Genomic DNA, 22,800 nt, shown 5'->3' on the forward strand with positions numbered 1-22,800 from the left:
TGATAGTAGACTGTAAGAGACACTGAGCTTTCCCTGAAGGTTCTGGGGAAGACAGTGTTCACTAGAGAATTCTTCATGCAGAGAAACTAGCACTCGAGTGCAGTGGTAAAAACCAGCAGCAACAGCAACAACAAAAACTCCCCCAAAGCTCCACATACATTTCAAGATATTTTCAAGAAATCAATTTACTTTATTGTCTCATTGGGAAGAAGTTAATGGGAATGTAGTCCAGCAAAATAAAGACGTAAAACCACACAGAAGAAAAACGTGGGGTCTAGGAAACCCTCGAGCCAAAGCAAGAAAGGCGTGAAGAAAACTTCCTGGGTGGCAGGTAAACCTCAGACCCTGAGAAGAGCCAGTCCAAGAGCCAAAACGTGAACAATGGAACGTCTGCCATAATTGAGAAGATGCAAAAACTCAAGACGGTGATAAAGCATGATGACACTTAAAAAAAAACATAATAGAAACTCTAAGAAAAACAAAAATCTATTCAAGAGAGTCAGGTCCAAACATGAAGGAAAGCATAACATGACGTGAGTTTCAACTGGCAGCCTTGGGAGTGAATCAAGGAGTTTCCATTCACCTTTGACGCTAAATACATTCTCTTCAAGTGCCTCTGGGTCATGAAGTTGGACCTGCTTAGAAGGACATGTAATTCTAACCAACGGCTTGGCCCAGCACTGAAGAATATTTTGTAGCTCTAATAGCATAAACCCTACTTCCTGATTTACAGGTTTTAGAATCAAGTTATGACTAAAACATGGGCAATGGTTACAGCAGAGAACGTAAATGTGAGCCCCCTAAAAGGAAATGCGTGATTGTCAGGAGGTGGAACCCGACAGGCAAGAGGGAACTGAGGGGAAATGAGGGGAAAAGGACAGTGGCCATTCTGGATTCCAGAATTTGCTAAAAACGGCCGATTGATAGCAAATGAATTTCCAAACAGCATCGTGGGTCGTTCTTTACTGAAATCGGGAGCTTTTTAGAGCTGTGGAGTGAGTCACTCTCTGCCTCACGTGCTGACCCCTCATTGCCATCATGCCCGGGGGCCCCCAGGTGGCCCAGGGCCACCTCAGTGTTGATGATAGCACCGGAAAGCAAATGCAGCTGAGGGTCTCCCCCTGCCTGGACCCACCCACTCAACTTGCCAGTGACGTCACTGCCTTCTCCCCTCCTCTCCCCTCCTCCTCCTCCCTCCCTCCCTCCCTCCTCTCCCCATCGGGAACTTCTTGCAGGCCCCAAACACTGTCACTGAGACAGCCTTGCTCTCCAGGTGAACCGCTCTTCAGTAAAGTCACATCTGGAGTCTGAAGACACTACTCCTGGAGGTGAGAGAGGAAGATGTGACGTAAAAGTGTCTTCTCAAGGGCCTTCAGCATCGAGCAGGAATCAGGACTTCTGAAGCATAATTCCACTGACCAAGGACGTGCACAAAAATCACCAACTGAAACCCAGAAGAGTGGATGAGCCCCCAGCCACTATGTGACCCTCAAACTCACCATCTCACTGATCCTCGGGACCACTTCCTGAGTTGTTTTACTGATGGGGAAACAAATTCAAAGAAGTGGAGTAGGCGCCCCCAGGCCTGTGCAGCACCAGCCCTGGGGTTCCACCCATCACGCCGCCTGGGATCATTAAGTCTGTGTTTCTCTGAGTGAGTGGGTGAATAAGCCAGGGCCCTCCCCAAGTTTCCAAAACAATGCACCCCAGATGTGACGGCTGGAGGGGAGGGAAGGCAACATGCAGAAGAGCTTGAGGGAGGTTTTGATTCGTGTCCAAGAGCTCAGCGATGTAGATGGTCCCTAGGAACCGCCCGAAGATGAAACTCCACGATTCTATACGTGGCCCCCCAGCTTCCCCTGTTTCCCTGCATCCTCTCTGAGAGCCAGGAGCTCCACGGGCTCACACCTGCACCCCCCAGCCTCGAGACGTGCCCTCTCCCTGACCTGTTCTTTCCAGCAACAAGAACTGGGGCCTCTTCAAGGGCAGGGCTCTGGCTGCCTTCCAGACGAGCCTGTGACAAGAAGAGAGCCCGTGGGACGCCATCCAACTCGGAACAAGGGAGCGGCGGGTGGGCGGCTGGTGGGGCTTCCAGGGTCCACGGAGCTCTCTTTGTACTTTGTTCAGTCTATGATTGTCTTGTGTGCTCTGAAACTCAGCCTTCCTTTTTAAGGAAAAATGATGCATTTTATTAAAAAAACCAAACCAAACCAAAACCAAAACCAGCCAGCAAGCATAGGCTTTAGAAGAAACAAATTACAGCAGGTTGAGATTAGTGCAGGAGCACCGGAGAAGGCTGCACATCTTGGTAAATGCATGTGAATGTTTTAAAGTTGAAACCGGGCAGATTTCCAGGGGGTCTAATTGCTGCTTGGCAGGAAATCTCCTGCAGTCAGATGAATTTAATAATACACACGAGCGGGCAAGAGAAGACCCAGAGATACTTCACGAATCATGCTTTCCCCTTTGGGGCAATTCTGTGTCTTGGTTTTTAAGTGACTAGCTAACTCATTCATTCATTCATCAAACACTTATTAATAACATACAACATGACAAGCAACTGTGCTGGGAGCTGGCCATACTGAGACAGTTCCTTTGTTTCTTCATTTGAAAAGATCAGAGGTTAGTTGGAAGGAGTCAACCTCCGCTGAAAGGCTATTTGGGAGGAGCAGGCAGAGCACAGGGGATTTTGGGGGCAGCGGAACCACTCTGGATGATACTGTCATGGTGGGTACGTCATTATCCATTTGTCCAAACCCAGAGAACGAACAATATCAAGAAGAAATCCTAATGTGAACTATGGACGGTGGGTGATCATGATGTGTCAGGGTAGGTTCATCCATTGTAAGAAATGCATCGATCGCTCTGGTGGGGGATGCTGATAACGGGGTGCACGTGTGGAGGTGCGGTACAAGGGAAACCTCTGTACCTTCTGCTCAATTTTGCTGTGAACATAAAACTCTTCTAAAACATTGTCTATTTTAAAATAATTAAGGCTATCGGAAGGACTGGAAAGGGTCTGCGCGATGCGTAAGTGGGTGAGGCATCCTGGGCGGAGCCAATACCAGATTCCATCACACAGCACACTGCGTTCTGGGGACCCCAAGTGGTTCTGCACCCTGGCTTTGATGAGCTATGCTGCGGGATGGCAGGGACAGGGCAGGGTCCTAAGCAGGAGCAAATGAAAGGCCTTATTTGCAAAGTAAGGATTTTGAACTTTAAAGACAACCAGTAAGTGTGGAAGAGTTGTTAAAAGCAGCATAGGGAGGTGATTGCATAGGTCTTCAGAAAGATCATTCAGGGAGCAGACAAGAGGTAGACCAGAAGTCACCAGAGCAGAATAGGAAGGCAAGGTCAGAGGCTGTTTCAGAAACCCAGGTAAGAGGCATTCTGAGTGAACTGAGGCAGTGACAGTGAGGATGGGAAAGTGGAAACAGATGTGAAATCTACAAAGCTGTAGCTGAATAAGTGAGGTTGAAAGAGAAGGTGGTGACAGCCTTTCCCCTGGATGGGATGGGGCAAAAGACAGATGGCAAGTGCAGGAATAAAGACAATGGCTAGGGTTTGGAACCACAGAGCTTGAAATGCCTGCAAGTATCCGAGGGGAAGGTCCCCTAGGAAGGTGGCTAGCCGGGTGGAAACAGGAGATGTTACATTGTCCTTGACCCTGCATCTCTGACTACTTACCTCATGATCCCCACCCCCAAATATACATAATTTAGGTAACTAAATGAGGACATCATACTGGACTCCATGTTACATGAGTATCCAGGATGGGTACAGTCTGAAAAAGAAATTTCTATATATTTGATCTGGAAATAAGTCACAACATTAGATTGAGAAAGTCCAGGAACAGGAGGGACAACAGCATTATCTTGCAAGAGGAAATTAAGGAATGTGTTACATCACAGGTTAGTAGGTCTTCTGCTGTGAGTAGCAATTAGCCAGACCCCCTGGAAATCTGAGACAGACCCAACTACCCATTCTTATCATCTATTAGGTCCAATAAGTAATAAGATAGCCAGTGCCCCATCTGAAGCTACTGGACAATCATTTTTGAGGCCATTTAAAGTACTAGCGATGTAATGTACGACATAAATGATACAATTATTACTGCTGTGTGTTACATATGAAAGTTACTAAGAGTAAATCCTAAGAGTTCTCATCACCAGGAAAAACCTTTTCTTTTTCTTCTCTTTTGTATCTGTATGATGCATGTGCACTAAAGTCAAATCATTATGCTGTACACCTTAAACTTGCACAGTGCTGTATGTCACTTAGATCTCAACAAAACTGGAAGAATAACAATGTTTAATAAATTAAAATGGGCCATTTAATTGAAGCCACTGACAAGTGAAGTTCACTGTCTATGACAACTGAACTGGTTGTGTAACAGCAGGACTGCCAGGCAGGTTGCTGTCACAGGGCAGCAGGTAGACTGGAGCGACCAGCCCTATTCTAGGGCCAAGCCCTGGCACCTGCTCCAATCCTGGTGGGTCCCATTTGGGCCCCGGGGTGGTGGGCTTGCCCAGAGAGGGCAAAGTCTTTCTAGACAGAAATAATGCTTCCTGAGGGTTAGCCAAGAATCTCCTGAACCCAGTGGGTCCTCCGAGAGTTGCATGCTGGCCAGAGTGACTTTACAGGAGCCTGGGACACATTACAACACGTTCCCAGGAGTGGGCTGTGTGTGGCTCTGCTGACAGCGCCTTGGCCACCAGCCGCAGCTGGCCACGCCGTCGGGCTGCATTCACACTAATGCACAGAGTAGAACTGGGTTTCCAGTCCCAACTGTAACACTTGACTAGTCGTGTGACCCCAGGCAAGGGGCACCTAGCCTTTGGGCCCCAGGTTCTCCACCTGAAGAGCAATAAAAACAGTAGGCAGGCAACCAAACCCCCCTACACACACAACCCCAATCCCCCCCCAAAAAAAACAGCAAATAAGAAAATGTGATTCTCAAATGTCTCTCTAAACCTCAAATTTAGAGATTTTTAGGCTGGGTGTATAGGAATCACTTGAGGAGCTTGTTAGAAATTTAGCACTAAAGACAGAGGCCAGGTTGCTGGTGCTGGGACTGGGGAAGTTCTGGGGCGTCTGCATGTGGAATCAGCTCTCTAAGTGATTCTGGTAAACAGCCAGATTTGGGAGCTGCTGGATTACATGATTACTAAGTCCCTCCCAGCACGTACACTGTATGACTCAATGCATGTATCTAATCAGCGCTCATGACCAGTTCAATGACCGTGACCCCAAACCCAGCACAGTGTAGCTGCGTTACTCAGACATTGCTTACACTTGCTGATGAATAGCTCTTTGCTTTACAGAAAACAGAGTAAGATGAAATTAGTCAGGGGTCCTAAAATAGATCTGGTCTCTCATTTCTCTTGAATGAATTTACTAAAACTGAAAAGAATGTCAGCCACGAACGTCCCTGAGCTCCAAGGAGGGAGGTGGGGGGTTGGCAGGTCGGGGGCCATGAGCTCTGATTCCACTAGGACCACTGATTTGCAGGGATGACCCTGAGCAGAATTCTTGCTTTTATCTTTTAAATTGCCTTTCGACTCTGTAAAGTAGAAGTAACCACCACCAATCTGTCTCCCGGGGCTCTTGGGAAGAATCCATAAGGAATCTGTTATCAAGCTGACTTTTACAACTAACACCAAGCATCAGGGAACACCAGGGAGAAAGTCACACGGCACTACTTCCAGACCCAAAGCGTCTGCACTGCCGTTACACCGACAGCTCAAAATAAGAGAACCTGACCAAGAATTCCCAAGGAGGAAGGAGAAGGCCCTGTTTGTTTTGCTTTCACAGGTAAGGCAAGTCCAGCTTCAGAACCACAAGAGCCTGCTTATCTATCTTCAAGTGTGTTGGAAACGGGGCCGGTCTGCACGGCCCGGTCAGCAGTTGCGACTTCCTCTCCCGAACGTGCTGGCATTCACCCTGAAGCAAGCAGGGTCAGCGTGGATGGAAAGAATGACAGCGTGTCCTTCCATCTTCTTGAGGCTCTGGCTGATATGGAAACCGGCTGGCGCAGGCGGCAGTGGAAAGTATGAATCCATTCTTGCCTGGGGTTGAGTGACTGAAGAATAATCAGATCGGGGCTCGTGTTCAAATATCACTGCAGCTCACTTGACGGGCTATTATCCAGTCACGTCCTTCGGGGCTGCAGGAATTATGTGCTGCAACTCGGAGCAGCTGGAGAGACGGTGCTTGCAACAGCGGGTGGGGGCTGCGGTCATGAGAACCAAGGTGGGGCGGTGAGGTGCCGGCGGTGCCTCTCACCTCCCACTGCCCTGCAGGGTTCTGGGAGCTTCTCCAAGGCCACTCACCTTGGTGGGAGCCTCACTGTGATCCTAAGAGGTGTGCAGTATTTGCCCCGCTTTATTCTCATAGAGTCGAAAGGCAATTAATCTGAGGCTGCACAGAGCAGGGACCCCAAGCCCAGGCCCTTTGAGTCTGAAGCCTGAGACCTGAGAGCTTCCCACCACTCACATGTGTCACATGCACATTCACAGGTGCAGAAGCTCCTTGTAAGTCAAGGGAAAGCAGAGAGAAGTATGGGACACAGGGGTGTTTGTGAAAAGGACAGGTAGGGAGGAGGGAGCGGAGTTTTAGGCCAAAACTTCAAATATGGCTTTTAAACAAGCACTCAGAGAAGAACCCCCCCTGCCAAACAGACGTACTGAGCAGTGAGTCCTGAGTTCTAGGCCCTTGTGGGGACAGGCTCAGGGTCGCCCCGGAGATGTCTTCGTCTCTGTGGGAAAGAGCAACTGGACACGTGTTCCAGCTGGAGGGTTTAAGTTGCCAGTGTTTGGGCCTCCCTTGCAATTCTGTCAGAGTCTCAGGATGGAAAGATGCTTAGTCCTGCGTCCCAGTCAACTTAAGACACTATTTCTAGGGTCCTGACTGTCTCTGCTCAGACAGCTCCAGGACTGGGCAGAGCAAGGAAGGGAGGAGTAAAGGCTTCTTAAAAAACGGAACAAAGCAAAATTAAGTATCTCTGGAAGTCAGAAAATAAGTTGAGCTCGCCCCTTAAAGGTCTTTTCAGGAGGGGAGGGTATAACCCAGTGGTAGAGCGCATGCTTAGCAGGCACCGGGTCCTGGGCTCAATCCCCAGCACCTCCATCAATCAGTCAACCTAATTTAGCTCCCCTCAAAACAAAACAAAAAAATTTTTTAAAAGATCTTTTCAATCTGAGAAAGTATTATTCATACCCTGTCTTTCCTCTTACTTGAAAAGTTTTCTCAAACAGGAGAAAAGAGGAAGGGAAATTCCGCCCCCCGCAAGCCCCCACCTCTCCTCGCACCGTTTGCGAAATTCTGATCACGGAAGTCAAGAGCCCCAGAGGAAAGGAGGGGCCATTCCCAGCTGGCAGTCCCATTATATGTGACAAAAATCCCTGAGAATGAAAAGTCTCTATTGCTTACAGAACCTAAAAAAATATTAAACACAGTTAGGATACCTCACATGACAGTTTCAGTAGAGTATTTATGGAAAAAAAAAATAAGTGAGGAAGATGGGTCAGTGGTCTGCATGTCGGCTGAGCAAGACAGCGGGCAGGGCAGCTCCCGGGGCTCTGCTTTCTTCCTGCAGAGCGGGCATCACTCCCTTAAGGTCCGAGAACTAGAGGCCAAACTGCCCGTGACCTCCCAGCTCTGACTTTGTTATCAAAATGCCAACAGGGTTGCTCTCCTGCAAGCTGGGTGAGTCATTAGTCCTGCAGGTGATTTCTCAAGGAATGGTCCCAAGCGCGGCGAGCTCTGGGTGGGACCGGGCACAGTGCAGGTCTCGCCCTGTGACCTCTTAGGACTAGGGGAGGGGGTCTGTGCTCACTGGCGAAGGTGCTCCGCCTCCTCAGCCTTTGACCCGTAAGCCCCAGATTTTCAGTTACGACTCCTGCCTATTTACAAGCAGACACTGTTCTAGGTGCTGGGAACGAGTGGTCAGGAGTACGGAAGCCTTCAGGAAGCTCCCATTCCAGCATAGACAGGAAATAAGCAGTTACGTACCCGGATGTCTGGGAGTGACAAGGGGTCTGAAGACGACTGTGAGGACAGATGGGAAGGAGGTGGGGGACAGTGCATCAGTTTAGCCAGGGGCTCAAGGAAGATCCTGGAGGAGGCAACATCTGGGCAGAGACCTGGAAGACAGGGAGTAAGCCTCATGTGTCGATTGTGAAGAATCTTCCAGGGTTCCAGACCTTTGGGGGAGGGATGGTACTTGGCACTCTGGAGAAGTCACAAGAAGGGCGTGACCCTAGTGGAGACTAGGGGGGGAGGAAGATGGGGGCCAGTTCATGGACAACTTCACGGGCCCAGGAAAGCATTCTGGAGCTTGTGCTGCCTGTGCTGGGATGCAGCTGGAGAATTCTGACCGAAGAGAGTGACCAGATTGGACTTCTGTTTTAAAAACACCACTGGCTGCTGTGTGGAGAGCCAGAGTTCCAGCAGGGGGCAAAGGTGGCGGCGAGGATTCGGAGGCCACTGCAATAATCCAGGGAATCGACGATACTGGGTTAGATGAGGGAGTAGGAGCTGGAGGGCAGGTGAACTCAGAGCATCTTCTGATGAGACACCCGAAGACCTTGCACCTGGGCTGGATGTGAGGCTCATGGAAAGGAGCCGGGTGGCTGCCATTTTAGAGCATCAAAGGGAGAACACCTGTTGCTCGTTTTGGGAACCACAGTGCTAATAAATTCCTGCAGATGCTTCCTCCCAGCTTTACTGAGGTCTAATCGACAGCAGAAGTTGTATATATTTAAGGAGCACAACATGATGGATTGACATACACACAGTGTGAAATGACTATGACGATCAAGCTAATTCATACATCCATCACTTCACACGTTACCCCTTTTTTCCATGTGTGTGGTGAGAACACTTAAGATCTGCTGTCTTAGCCAATCTCAAGTATACAGCTCAGGATTATCAGCTGTACTCACCATGCTGTACATTAGGTCTCTAGAACTTACATTCACCTTAAAACTGGAAGTGTGTACCATTTGACCAACATCTCCCCATCTTCCCCACCCCCACAACCCGTGATAACCACCATTCTACTCTGTTTCAGCTGGAGGGCTAAGATTACACCAATAGTGTTATGGGCTGACCTGTGACCCACCCCCAAATTCGTACGTTGAAGCCCGAAACCCCTAGACCTCAGAATGTGACTGTATTTGGAGACAGGGCCTTTAAAGAGGTGATACGGTACAGTGAGGTCCTTGGAGCAGGCTCTAATCCGATCTGATTGATGTCCTTGTAAGCAGAGGGAATTAGGGTACAGACACGCACAGAGGGACGGCCCGGCAAGAAGCAGCCGTCTACAAGCCACGGAGCGAGGCCTCGGGAGAAACCAAGCCTGCCAACATCTCGCTCTTGGACTTAGAGCCTCCGGAACTGTAAGAAAATAAGCTGTGACGTGTAAGCTGCCCAGTCTATGGAACTCTGATACGGCAGCCGTGGAAAACTAATACAAAGTGCCTCTATGTTGTTTTAAATCTCTGTAGGTTGATAAACTTAACCCCAATTTTTGGAGATCTTGTGACCAGATCAGCCACCGCGGACTCCTGAAGGCTGACCATTAAAAATCAAACTCTACACACACACAGACAGACACACACACACACATGCGCACCAAGCTAAACAGATTAAGGAGTCTAACCCAGAGCCAGCTGTTTACTCCCAGTTACCACAGGACAGCTTTCCTTTGAGCTTCCTGCTCCAGGGTCCTGCGTCTCCAGCTCCTGTGTGGAGTCTGAGGACGGGGCTGACCAGAGACAGCTGGCAAGAGCCCTCCAAGAGCCCAGCCTGCCACCTGCCACCAGGCAACAATATTTTTAGGTTAACTCTTGCCCGTATTCCAGACATGGAGAAGTCACACCTCATTTCAATGACTATTCGTACCCCGCCCTGGCCCTCAGAAGACATTAGCAATCCAAAGGGGAAGTCAGAGACTCAGGTAGCACCCAACAATCTCATGGCAAAATGATGGTGCAAAACAAGCCTTCAGAGTATTTCTCTTTCCTAGTGTTTCTACCAAATCTAAGACAACAGACGTTACTATGGTTAAAAAAAAAATTGTATTTGGTAAAAATAAAACTTCATAATTACAGTGTGTTCTTGTGAAAAACTCCGCAAATACAGCCTTCTTGCAAAAGGTTTTCTTTTACTGACCTCCTCTTCTGTCATCGCTGACTGCAGTGGAAAATTACATTCCCCTACGAAAGATCATCCTGTTGATATTGACACCAATTAAGATTTTCATCAAATTGCTAGGTGAGACAGTGTAATGAGGGACAGGCCAGGGGAAAATTGCAAAGGGTGCGGAGGACATCAGTCCAAAGGAGATAAATCCCGAAGAGATCATAAGTTGTTTTTAACTTTGGCTCATGTGCTTACAAATTTTTAAAAAATGCTCACAGGTCAAGCTCCTTCAAACCATTGCAGAATCAAGTACCTGCTTGCCTGGGGGACAAAGTCTTTTCGAAAAGGAATCTGTACGTTTTCTAAGTCTGACTTTCACGAGAGGATTCATCAGAGTATCCTGAATCCAAATGACAAAACTAAATGCACACTTACTACTAGCCCCTACAGCCCCATACAAATGTGTGACATTAGGAACTAAAAGCAAGAAGTATCTCTGACAGGTGTATATAGAATAGATAAACAAGATTATACTGTACAGCATAGGGAAATACATACAAGATCTTGTGGGAGCTCACGGTGAAAAAGAATGTGACAATGAATATGTATGAATATATATAACTGAAAAATTGTGCTCTACACTGGTAATTAACACAACATTGTAAACTGACTATAACTCAATAAAATAAAATAAAAAGCAAGCTGTATCTGTTATCTGAGGGTCACACTTTGATATGCATTCAGTGGATACCAGCTTCGTACGCTGAAAGGGCAGTGTTTTAAAGTTTTACATGCTCGTTTGAAGACAACTGTGAGGACAGATGGGAAGGGGCAGGGACGGTGCGCTGCTCTAGCTAGAGATTCAAGGAAGCTCTCTGAGGAACTGACATCTGGGCAGAGCTCTTTATATCTGTGTCTGTGAATACAGAACTCCGTTTTGCTTGTGTACACAGATGGACACATACAGACACACAAGCACAGGAATACCTCGTTTTATTGCGTTTTTAATAAATCGAAGGCTTGTGGCAACCCTGCCTCGGGCCGGTCTATGGGTGCCATTTTTCCAACAGCATTTGCTCATTTTGTGTCTCTGCACCACCTGTTGGTAATTCTTGAAACATTTCCGACTTTCTCATTACTATGACACTTGTTACGGTGATCTGTGATGAGTGAAATTTGATGTTACTATAAGACGCACTGAAGGCTCAGATGCTGGTTAGCATTTTTTTGGAATAAACTACTTTTTAATTAAGTTATGTCCAACCTATTTGTAGCCATAATGCTATTGTACACTTAATAGGCTACAGTATAGCGTGACCATAACTTTTATGTGCTCTGGGAAACCCAGAAATTCGTGTGGCTTGCTTTATTGCGATCACTGGCTTTATAGCTGTGGTCTGGGACCCACGCTGTGTCTGAGGTCGACCTGTAGATGTAGTTGTACATCCCTCCTCTCAGTTCTGTTTCTCTGCAGAACCCCGACTAAGACCTAAGTCTGGAGAACACCTTTCAATGCTTACCCATCTTCCCTTTGTTTCTTACTGCCCACTCATACCGGCTTCCTGCATGAATACCCCACGCTCGTTTTTCTGAGGCCTCTGCACCAGCCACCCCCTATCTGATCTTACCAGGCTCTCAACAGCCCTGAGATCTCAGTTTATATGTCACCTCCTCAGAGAACCTTCTGGGCTCCCATTAAATCTCTCCTGTTCTCCTTCCTCACGGCTCCTCAGGTGCCTCACTCGGGGCGCTAATCATAAACTATCACCAAGACATTTAAACACATCATCTGTCTCTGCTGTGAAAATGCACCTCCCCTGACGGCAAAGGCAAGGTTCTGGTTCCCCCGGGGCTAAGGATACCGCCAGAAGCATTCAGTAAATGTCGGCTGGATGAACAGGTGAATGACTGAATGGCTGTCTGGTGAGCGTGCCTCACGGGATACCAATCTCAGGACTCCTCTAAATCAGAATGAGAACTGGAAACGGAAGGAAAATTGTTCTGAATTCCCTTTCTAAATTGCATCTCTTCGGTGGAGTCTTATCTCTGCATTATCCCGACACACATTTTTTTCATGTTAACAAATCTCCCCCTCATCCAGCACCTGCTCCTCACCTAGTACCCTACGGGGCTGCAATATTCCAGGCCACTGGGATTATTAGCCAACGCTTCCTCCTATGGCTGATCTGTTCCTGGGCGAGGCTGCAGAGGAAGGTTACAAAAGGACTAGAAGACACGTCTCCTGCACTTGAGAAGCTAGGGATCTCCTGGAGAAGTAAAACCGTGTCCTTGCTAAAAACGTAAAGATCATCTGGCCAATGACAGCTGTATCATAAAGTGATCACAATGATTGGATTTGGTTGGGCTAGAAATTTCTGGGCACAATACTATTCTCTGTTGTGATCTGGGGGCAATAAAGATTTGTTCATTTAGTAAAAACCCATCAAGCTGCACCCTTATAAGGCATGTCCAAGGTGATACCTGTGCGGTGTTCAGAAGAAACCAGGACACACACGCTTTCTCCTTACGAAGAGCAGAGAATCAAGAGAGAGCCGAGTCCCGCGCCCACCTCCAGGACGCTGCGCCACTGGAGACCTGTCAGGAGGGATCTGTTCCCTCGTTTGGTAGGTACTGATTTAGCCCCTACTGTGTACCGGGCACAGCCCTCGGACCTGGGAACGTAGATACAGTGTGAACAAAAGGAGAAAAAACCCGCCCGCATGCAGTTCAGACTTGGGTAGGAAGAGACAGACAATAAATAGTGAGACCAACTGCGGGTCTTGTGGGGACAAAGTCAGGGACAGAAGGTCCAGGGGACAGGGTGCAGTTGAAATAGGATGGCCAGGGTCCTGCCCCCTGAGAAGGTGACATTTGAGCCAAGACCCAAAGAGGGTGAGGAAGCCAGATCTAGCTTTCTGGGCAAAGGGAAGAGCAGGCACAGAGCCCTGCGGTGCAGACCAGGAGCCCGAGGAGGGGCAGGCCAGCCGCTGGAGGGGTGCTGAGGGGCTCCGCACCAGGGAACCCCTGGAGGGTATGAGCCAAGGGACGGAAACTGAAGCTGGGCTTCAAACACAATGACTTCGAGACCAAACAGCTTAAGTCATTTGAAAGCACTGAAAAGTTTAAAAAGCTAAAGATCTAATTTGTTCTTAGAAGCAATGGTCAGTAACATACATGTAAACTAAAAGGAAATGCGCAGTGTACTGTATGTCTGTGGTTACATGCAATAGAATGTATGTATGCAGCTGAGCTGTAATAATTCTACCTAATAAAACTGAAAAGGAAAAAAAATTTCAGTTAACTGAAAATAGATAGATAAATAAATAAATGCCACTAAATTCCAATTCAATTAATTGATCTACCTAAAGGGGTCCAGATCCCCACAAATTGGATTTTTTGATTAGCAGGCAAATATCCAACTGGCCAGCAGTTTATGTGAGTTGGCAGAAACAGCCACCATCTAATCTGACCCCCATTACCCCTCCTTCCCTCACCCCTGTCCCCGCTGCAACATGCATGGTTACATAGCAAACGGAAGCGTGGCCAGGATTTGAGCTGTAAAAATGTCGTTGCATGGGATGGGGAAGCACTCCCACCCCCTCGCACCCTGTCAGACTTTCCAGGCCCACCATCTTGACCAAGTCTTCCTTTTTAGAGAGACGAAAAAAATGATGGGGAGCCAGAAAACCTGAGAAAATAACCCCCATTCACCCCAATGTTTGAACCTTCATTCTGGAGTTAAGTTCTGCTCTTGGGGGCCACTGGTGGGGCAGGGGTAGCTCCCAGACTCGCAGGGCACCTGGGCGTCAGGACCGGTCAGGGACACCCCCTCTGGCCCCATCTGCAGGTAGCTCTCCTGCTGGACTCAGGCCCCCTCCCCAAATAAAACTGCCTTCCTTATTTCAGGGTGATAGCACCCAAGCACAGGGCCACACCCGGCTGGCGCTGCCCCCTGATTGACTGGCTAAAAAAAGATTTGATAAAACCCAAGGATCAGTATTTAGGCTGCTGCTCTCTGAATACAACACCAGAGTCGGGAGGTGATTAAAGTTCAAGTGGGAGGGGGAGGGGTAAATCCTGTTTTCCCAGCACCAGGATTAGACAACACATCAACACAATGGGATGGTTTGTTCCCATGCACACCCACCGAATCCCTGATCTCCTTTTCCATCCGAGCCACCTTTCTGGGACCATCTAGGTGCCTATCATTGCTCTACAGCAGGGCTCACAGTCTACACGGGTACAGCCATTTATCAAGGACCCGTGTTGATTTGTGTGGTCTTAAAAAGTGAACAGAACCTAATTGTCTGTGACTTGTGTTTCCTGATTCCAAGAAGAAACATTTCTTGGCTCAGGCCATCTTGTCCTTGACCAGATTTTCCTATATGATTTCCATGTACCCTAGGGCTTACTGGGAGACATCAATCTACAATCACAGGAAAACCTCAATGGCCTGACTTAACTGGAGCAACAGGAGGATGTGGGAAGGGACTGGGGTGCTATTCCTTTTAAGCGCATATGGAAGCATGAAGATGGACCCGCTCTGGGCTCTGAGCAGCCACGAGGGCTTCGCTACACAGAAGACCCATGAGCTCAGTACTGCACCAATGCTGGATGTGACTGCAAATACACGTGGGTTGGCCCTCCCTCTGTAATGAGCTAAATCTTCCATCACTTACATTTCAGTAAAATTTAACCCAAGTTTACATAGACTGGGACTTCAGATGATGACTTCAATCCTACTTTAGTTTGGAGAAGTTCACTATGAAACGGTTTCATACAAGAAACCTGATCATGGAGGGACACCTAACAGTAAAGCACCAATATTTTTAGGTCAAAGATGCTCAAATATGAGCAATTTCCTGGGTTTCGACATAATGCTAATTAGCCCAACAACCAAGTGCTAATAGAGTGCCTATAACCAACCGTTGGCCAAGGTGAGATGGAGGGAGGGGGGCAGGGCACGAGCACTGAAGGAATGGCACAGCCATGGAGGACAGGACACACTGGTTAGAGCCGAGGTGGCAGAAGGTCTGACTTCCAGTGGACCTTGAGCCTCACGGTACACCCACGGGCACCAAGACAGTTCCTAGGCTGACCAGAAAAGGTCAAAAAGTAGGCGGGGGAGGTGGCCATTTCCTGGAAATCCTCCCCCTTCCCCAACATAGTTGGAATAATCGTCCCACTCGTTAGCATGTGGAATTACCGAGCCCATAAAAACGAACAGCTCTGCACCTCACAGTCACTCTCTTGACTTCTGAGACGGCCCGCACTCTGCCTATGGAGGCTGTATCTGCTTTTGCTTTAAACACCCCACACCGCTCGGCCTCTCTCCCTCTCGCCTTTTGAGATGGCCCGCATCCTGCCTCTGGAGTGAGTGCCTCCTCAGTCGCTTTCCTTCCTGAGTGAGATGGCCCCCACTCTGTCTATGGAGCGTGTATCTCTCTAAGCTTGCTTTCACTTGACTGTACCTCGCTCTTGAATTCTTTCCTGCTCGAGACAAGAAAGAACCTATTATTCTCTGGCAACAAAGGCACAACCTATTTTTACCACATGCAAAGCCCCTCCTTGCTTGGCTGGCCCCAGATGCATCATCATCAATTGTAAAATAACTCAATTGTTAGGAGTAAGATTTGGCTGAGGTGCCACCCAGAAGCACAAGCCTCCTCTTACGGAAGTTATGAAGGGATGCTGGGCGAGCCAGTGTTTCCACCCTCCTGTGCTCCTACTAAGAAGGTGAAGTGTTCTCACGCACGAGTCCAGACGGCCTCCCTCTTAGGCAGGGACGGAGCTGCCGGAGTTGGAATAACCATCTGGGTTTTAGAGGCGAGGACACAGAGCTTCCCAGAGATGGAGGACCCGGGCCTCAGTGAGTTTGACGGTCGGCTGAGGGGTCCTCTGGCTGCGGAGCCAACTGGGACGTGGAGAAAAGATATGCATGGTTTTCAGAGTAGGAAATAGGTCTAGTAAATACACCATTGGAGAAAATGTCAAGAAAACCGCCATGGACGTTCTTTTTGTGGAAGTTCTGTATTCCTGGGGCTTCCCATCAAATACATGTGACAGACATGTATCACAGATCCCCTCATGCTAGGTCCCAAAAAGGGTGCGGGTGAACCAGGAAGAGCCCTGCCCTCAAGGAACCAGTGTTCAGACTAGAGGACTGGCTTATGCCCTGGATGACCACTTCCCTAGACAGTCATGCTTCTAGAATATGTGTAGGGAAAAAACTGCCAGGTTACACTTCTGTTTCATTGTGAGGCTGGAAGGCTGGGGGATGAACAACGTCTGCATTCTGATCCTCTTACTCCACATTAGGGGCACGTGATTATTTTCAGAACTGTTGAGGACAGAAAAGGGGTAAAGATGTTCCACACAGATTGATGAGATGAGAAGAGTTTCTGTCCTGACCCTTGAGTCGGACAGTGGACCTGCCTCAAATAAACAGTCCAGCAGCTGAACAGGCAAAGGATGTGAACTGTCCGGAGGAAACAGGCTGGAGGAAACAGAACCAGTCAACATGCATGTGGGAAGATAGAACAATTTTGTAGTCAGAGACACAGCTAAAAAAGAAATACGAGAATGTTCCACGGAAGAGGAACGGGGAGGTGACCCTAGGGGAGCCTGGAGCCCCCTCAAGTCAGTTACTTGCCCTTGACAGGTGCAGGGCGAGGCAGAATCCAGGGGCTAGGATGGCAATGCCACCAGGGGAACAGGCTGGAGCAGCATTTGGAGTCAGAGCCTTGGGTGTGGCGTCTGAACCCCAGGCCGGCTACCGCCTGCATGTGAACTCCCCAGGCCTCAGAGTCTTCATGCAACAAGGGTGCACCTCCCAGGGATGCTGGCATCGAACTAAGGCGAGGGACTGGAGCAGAGAGGCAGTAGCGGGTGGGAGGTAGGGGTTAAGAACTAGGACTCTGGGATAAGACAGCCTGCGTTCAAATCCTGCCCCAACCCGAACCCCAACTTAGCTGTGCAGCAATGAGCATACCTCAGTTACTCCATCCATAAAATGGGGCAATAACAGCATCTCCCTCACAGGGTTTGTGTGAGGATGACATCTGCCTTTCTAAGCAGGTGCAATGGCACCTGGCACAGGATAAACACTATACACAGGGAACTATACTCAATACCTTGTAATAGCCTATAATGGAAAAGAATATGAAAAGGGATATATATATATATATATCCACATACATATATATATATAAAAAACTGAATCACATATGCTGTACACCAGAAATGAACATTGTAAACTGACTGTGCTTCAATTAAAAACAAACAAAAATCACCTACAAGCTTTTACTTAAGCACACCCGTGTGGCCCCCTTGCTATGGGGACCACACACAGCAGGTGCTGAGTAAACGGCTGGAGAAAGTCACCAAGGCCATGTGCCTTCTCTGAGTGTGCTGGGAGACCAGAAAAGAGGGTCTTCAGAGGGGGAGGCAAAATTCCCCAGTTTTTAAGCTCTAAGAAAGTACTCTAAGACTCTTCCCTGATCAAGGGGGGAAATGGAGCACCAGCTGCAGGAGGAGTAGAATCCTAGTAATGCTGCGTTCTGGTCAAGCTGAGTTTGACCTTTTAGCAAGTTACTGACTCTGCAATGAGTGTATATAACCCGTATATTCATCACAAACTCCAGCATCTGGGGGCCAGGCTGTGCAGGTGGGTGCTGGCATCGGAGCCACCGTGGCAGCCGGTGCTGCGAAAGAGAAACAAGGAGGTGTGATCGGGCTCCCAGGAGGAGGATCCTCTTCCCACCTGAGGCGCTGACTTCTCACCTGGCAAACAGGTTCAGACCTGTACCCGCCAGCACCGGTCACCAGGCAAGCATCACCAACATGCTGCCTGGACTGGCCTGTGAGCCGGCGTCCTGACAGCTCCGACAGGGTCATGGGGCTGGACCAGCTGCCCCAGGGGCCTGGGACTCTGCTGTCAGATACACCAGCCGCCCCTCTGCCAAGCTAGGATGTATACATGATGTCGCCGGGAAAGGGGACTCTGGGGCCACTGGTGCAGCCATCTGTGCACACCCCAGCAACGCTCCTCAGATCTGCCCGCACGGAGAGCTCTCACTGACGGGCAGAGGTGGACGGAACCTGGAGGTCACTGGCCCTCACAGTGGAGAGAGGTGACCTCTCTCGGGTGAAGAAGAATTACCATTTGTGGAAGGCGGACAGCTGAGCCGGGCCCCCCGCACACCCTCCACCTATAGACTCTTAATCTTCACCAGAGCAGGGGGAGGGGGTGTGATTCTGAGCCCCCATCTTCCAGGCGGGCAAACTGAGGTACAGAGCAGGTGGTGAGTGGCCCAGGCACATGGAAGGAGCCACAGGGCTGGGCTGAAACCCAGGTGATCTGGGGCTCTTAACCTCTAAGCATGATCATTGACCTTCAGATACAAGGGTAGGGTCCTCCTGTCCAGGGCGGGTCACTCCTGCTTCACCTGAATGACCGGCTGAAGGGACAGCTAAGAAGGGCACCAGCAGCGGCCCTGACCAGGACCCCCCAGGGGAGAGAAAGGGGCCAGCCGAGGCAGAGAGAATTCCAGGCGGCTTGTGAGCAACGCCGTGGCTGCTTGGTTACTGGGAGGCCCTCCTTCTACGTCGGAGCGCCCGGCCAAGGGCCTCCTTGGAAGGCTCTCCTTCCTCTGTCTCCTCCCCGACTCCCTGACTGGATGCTGAATTCTCTTAAGGTTTAGTTTAGTCACAGGTGCAAAGGGCAACCTCATGGGCATTTACACTCTTTTAGGGAATGGGCTAGAAAATACATTTGTACTAATAGGGCTCAGTACTAGTATCTCCTGAGGATGCCCAGGCACAGTGCCTAATGGTGCTTTCATCCCACCAGCAGAGGCCACACAGAGAACCCAGACAAGCAGCCGTGGGACATGGCCTCAGGGGCCCGTGCACCCGCCCTGATGGCGGAGAGCCTTTGCCCTGCAGAGCGAGATGACGCAGCTGAAGCCTCTCCATCCGCACCAGCCCTGGGGTCCACCCACATTCAGCGGAGAAGTCAGCGGGGCTAAGATGTGTTTCCTGAAGGCATATAGGTCCGCACACACCGCGACTCTGGTTGTCATTTAAAGAAGGGACGTGGATATTAAGGAGTAAGGGGAGGGCCAGGCATGGCAGGAAAAGCTTGAGATGAGAACAAGGAGCCTGGCCTCTCACTTCAGCTTAGTCATGAACTTGCTGTGTGGTGTGGGGCCGATCTCAACCTCTCTGGGCACAGTGAGCAGCCGCTAGGGCCTTGCTAACGCTCACATCCTAGCCTTTCAGGACACGGCTGAGGAACCCTGGCTGCTCGAGTCTGGAGCCACTCGCCACATGCGGCTATTTCAATGAAAATACAGTAATCTCACACAAAACTAAAAATTCAATTTTTCAGTTGCACTAGCCACATTTTAAGGGCTCCATTGCTTGTCATGATTTAAATTAATTAAGATGAAATAAAATTAAAAATTCAGCTTCACAGTCATGCCCACCACATCTCAGATGCTCAGGGGCTAGTGCACTGGGTGGGCAGACACAGAACATTTCCATCCACACAGGGGGTTCCGCTGACGGCGTAGAGACTGTGCAGATGGAGACGTGTGGCTAAGAAAATGTTCTGGAAAGATGTGCTATGTACATACAATGGAATACGACTCAGCCATAAAAATGAAATTTTGCAATTTGCAACAATGTGGATGGACCTGGAGGGTATCATGCTCAGCGAAATCAGTCAGACAGAGAGAGACAAAGAAATACTGTTATGATATCACTTATATGTGGAATCTAAAAATTACAACAAACTGGAGAATACAACAAAAGGTAACAGATACAACAACCTAATGGTTACCAGTGGGGAGAGGGAGGGGCAGGGGCAGGTGGGATTAGGGGAGTAAGAGGTCAAACTTACATATAAACTACACAAACAAGCCACAAAGATATACTGAACAGCACAGGGACTGCAGCCAATATCTCATAATAACTGTAACCGGAGGATAACCTTTAAAACCTGTGAACCACTATGTTGTACCCCTGTCACATAACACTGCACATAACTATACTTTAATTTTTAAAAGTTTTTAAAAAATGCTTGAAGTCACTTCTTTTTCTTTGTTTGCTTTTTAGTCCAGAAGTCTTTCATTTTATTTTATTTTTACACCCATCATGCCATGAACTCACAGGGACTGGGTTCTAGTAGTTCCGGCTCCTTTCCACTGGTTTCTGCAAAGTGTGTTTCTCTGGGTGGAGCAGGCTGGTGCTTCAATTGAACCCGAGTAACTTTCTCTGGCTTCCTTCCTTTTCTGACCATTTTCCATCACGTGTTGCAGAAAGCTATCTCGGCTCTTAGCATGCTTACTATGCTCAATAGGTACATTAGTTCTCTTGGCAAGAATCTTGCCGTGAACTTGTTTGTTGACAACACTGTCAACAGCATGCCAGGTTAACACTGTACACTCATCCAGTTCTGGGGGATGTTCCACTGTGAACAGTGCCCATTCCATTGATGTCGACAAGATCGCTTTTCTTGTAGATCTGCAGGCTTGTGGCCAAAGGGACAGCTCCATGTTTTCTAAGTGGCCTAGAGAACATGGAGCGGGTGCCTCTCCTCTTTTCTGTGCTGGTCATCTTGGTGAATTATTGGAAGATGGTGGCTCTGGCCGAAAGGCCAAAGTCGCTTCTTTAAAAGGAGAATTGCGTGCTAGGTAAGAGACTACAAAAAAAGCAGTGAGAGAGAGCTGGATGTGTCTGCTGTGTGTGACCAGGTCCAGAACAGGAAAGTATTCATCAACGATACCGGAAGGTAAATTAAAGTACCATAACACCACGCCAAGGTTAAGGTCAACGGTGGAACACTAGAACATTTCCCTTAAACGCTGGGAAGACAGACAAGGATGCCACCTGCCGCTGCCAAAATTTGATGTCAAAGAATCATGTGGGTAAGAGAATAAAACAGAAGCGCTGTGAAGAAAATGGCATAATCGTCACCATTGGCAGTGATATGATTTAATACCTCCAAGATGCAGGAGAATCAACTGAAACATTATTAGAAACAGTAAGAGGCTTTTAGTTAATGCATAGAAAACAACAATTTCCCTTATATGGAAGTAAAATTAAGTATAACAGAAGACAAGATCTCATATTTGAATACACTTCCTAAGCTTACATAAAAATATTTATACTGAAAAATCTAAAGCATAAACCAAAGAAACACATGGGTGATCTATATAAAGAATACACATATATGGAAAACGTCAAACCCGTACAGGTGGCATGAGAGACGACTTAAATCAGTAGAACAACATTATAGGAACATAATACTGAAAGATGTCAATTCTCCCTAAGTAACTATAAACCCAAAACAATCTCACTCAAAATACCAACAGGTTTGGTTGTTGCGTTTTTGTTTTTGCTCTTTGCAGGGGGATACTCTGAACATGACAGAGTGGTTCTTAAAAGTTCTCGAAGGAGAACAGCAAAGGAAACTGGCCAGGAAAATAAATTCTGAAAATGAGAACAGGGGAACGTCAGCCCTCTTAATTTTAAATAACGCTAAAACATAAGGTCTGGTTATTAAAATATTATGAAAATGGTTCAGATAATGGACAAAGAGATTAAACAGAAGAGCCCTGATTCAAGGACATTTGACCATTTAGGTGCTATTTCAAATCTGCAGGATTTGGAACTTGCAGGCAACATGCTAATGGCATCAGACCTGCATAGAGCATGCACGAAGGAGGACAGTAAAACTTATCAAGGTTGTCTCTAAGAAACAGGTTGAGGGAAGACGATGAGGAATTTTTAGTAAATGCTTTTTATGACCAAATATAAACTTGACAGTGAGTTACTCTTTAAAGCACACAGCAACCTAGACAAACAGAATAACCCAGAGTCGGTACTCAGATCACTGTGAGCTGTGATCTTCAGAAAGTTCTCCCCAGTGCCATTAAATACCCTTACGCCAACACAGTGTGGACACAGGGCAACGGTGGGTCACTTCCGCTAACGTCAGCTTGTAACGGCTGTGTTCTCTGGCTAGAAGGCTGGATGAGGGGTGAGTAATCCTGGACCAAAAGCACAGAGAACTGGCTCCAAGAACTATGAGCCCAGATCACACCACGCTAAAGCCCCTTGATCCAGTCTTCAGTCCCCACTGGTGCCGCCCTATGATAGTCATCTGGAAGGACTGACCTGGGGACAGACTGTGGGTGATATGCTGCTTCGGGGATAAAAATGGAGTTTTTAAAGATTGGTTCATTTAATTAAAAGCACAGCAGGCCACTGAGTGCTAAGCAGACAGCATGCATTTCATTATGGAAGGTCATCTTTCCTGGCACAATCTAATGGAAACCAGGGCAGCATTCAGAGATAAGATCACAAGTTGATTCTGCCCCCTTAGGACAAGATTTCGCAAAAGAACGACCTTCTATGGAGGGTGCTAGAGACTGGCCAGTAGGTGCAGACTTAGCAGATGACAATGAATTTCTGAAAAGATCTGTGTCTCCTAAAAGGCATTCTAAGAACAAAAAGAGAGGAAGGAAGGAGAGAAGGGGAAGAGAGAGAAAAGAGGGGAGGGAAGGGGGAAGGGTAAAACCTCACCAGCAAACAGGATGTTTATTTTTCAATTACAAGATCTTTTTTAAAATTGTGCTGAGAAGCCTA

General features: G+C 48.1%; 1 protein-coding gene and 1 pseudogene across 1 annotated transcript in view; both read right to left on the reverse strand.

Moving 5' to 3' along the window:
• The window catches only part of RCAN1 (regulator of calcineurin 1), a 90,296-nt gene that overhangs the window by 54,303 nt on the left and 13,193 nt on the right, over positions 1–22,800 (reverse strand). The gene's annotated exons all lie outside the window — the stretch shown is intronic.
• Positions 19,897–21,820, reverse strand: LOC102541622 (large ribosomal subunit protein eL21-like; annotated as a pseudogene).

The sequence above is a fragment of the Vicugna pacos genome, chromosome 1 (genome assembly GCF_048564905.1).
Source record: "Vicugna pacos chromosome 1, VicPac4, whole genome shotgun sequence".
Classification (NCBI taxonomy): Eukaryota; Metazoa; Chordata; class Mammalia; order Artiodactyla; family Camelidae; genus Vicugna; species Vicugna pacos.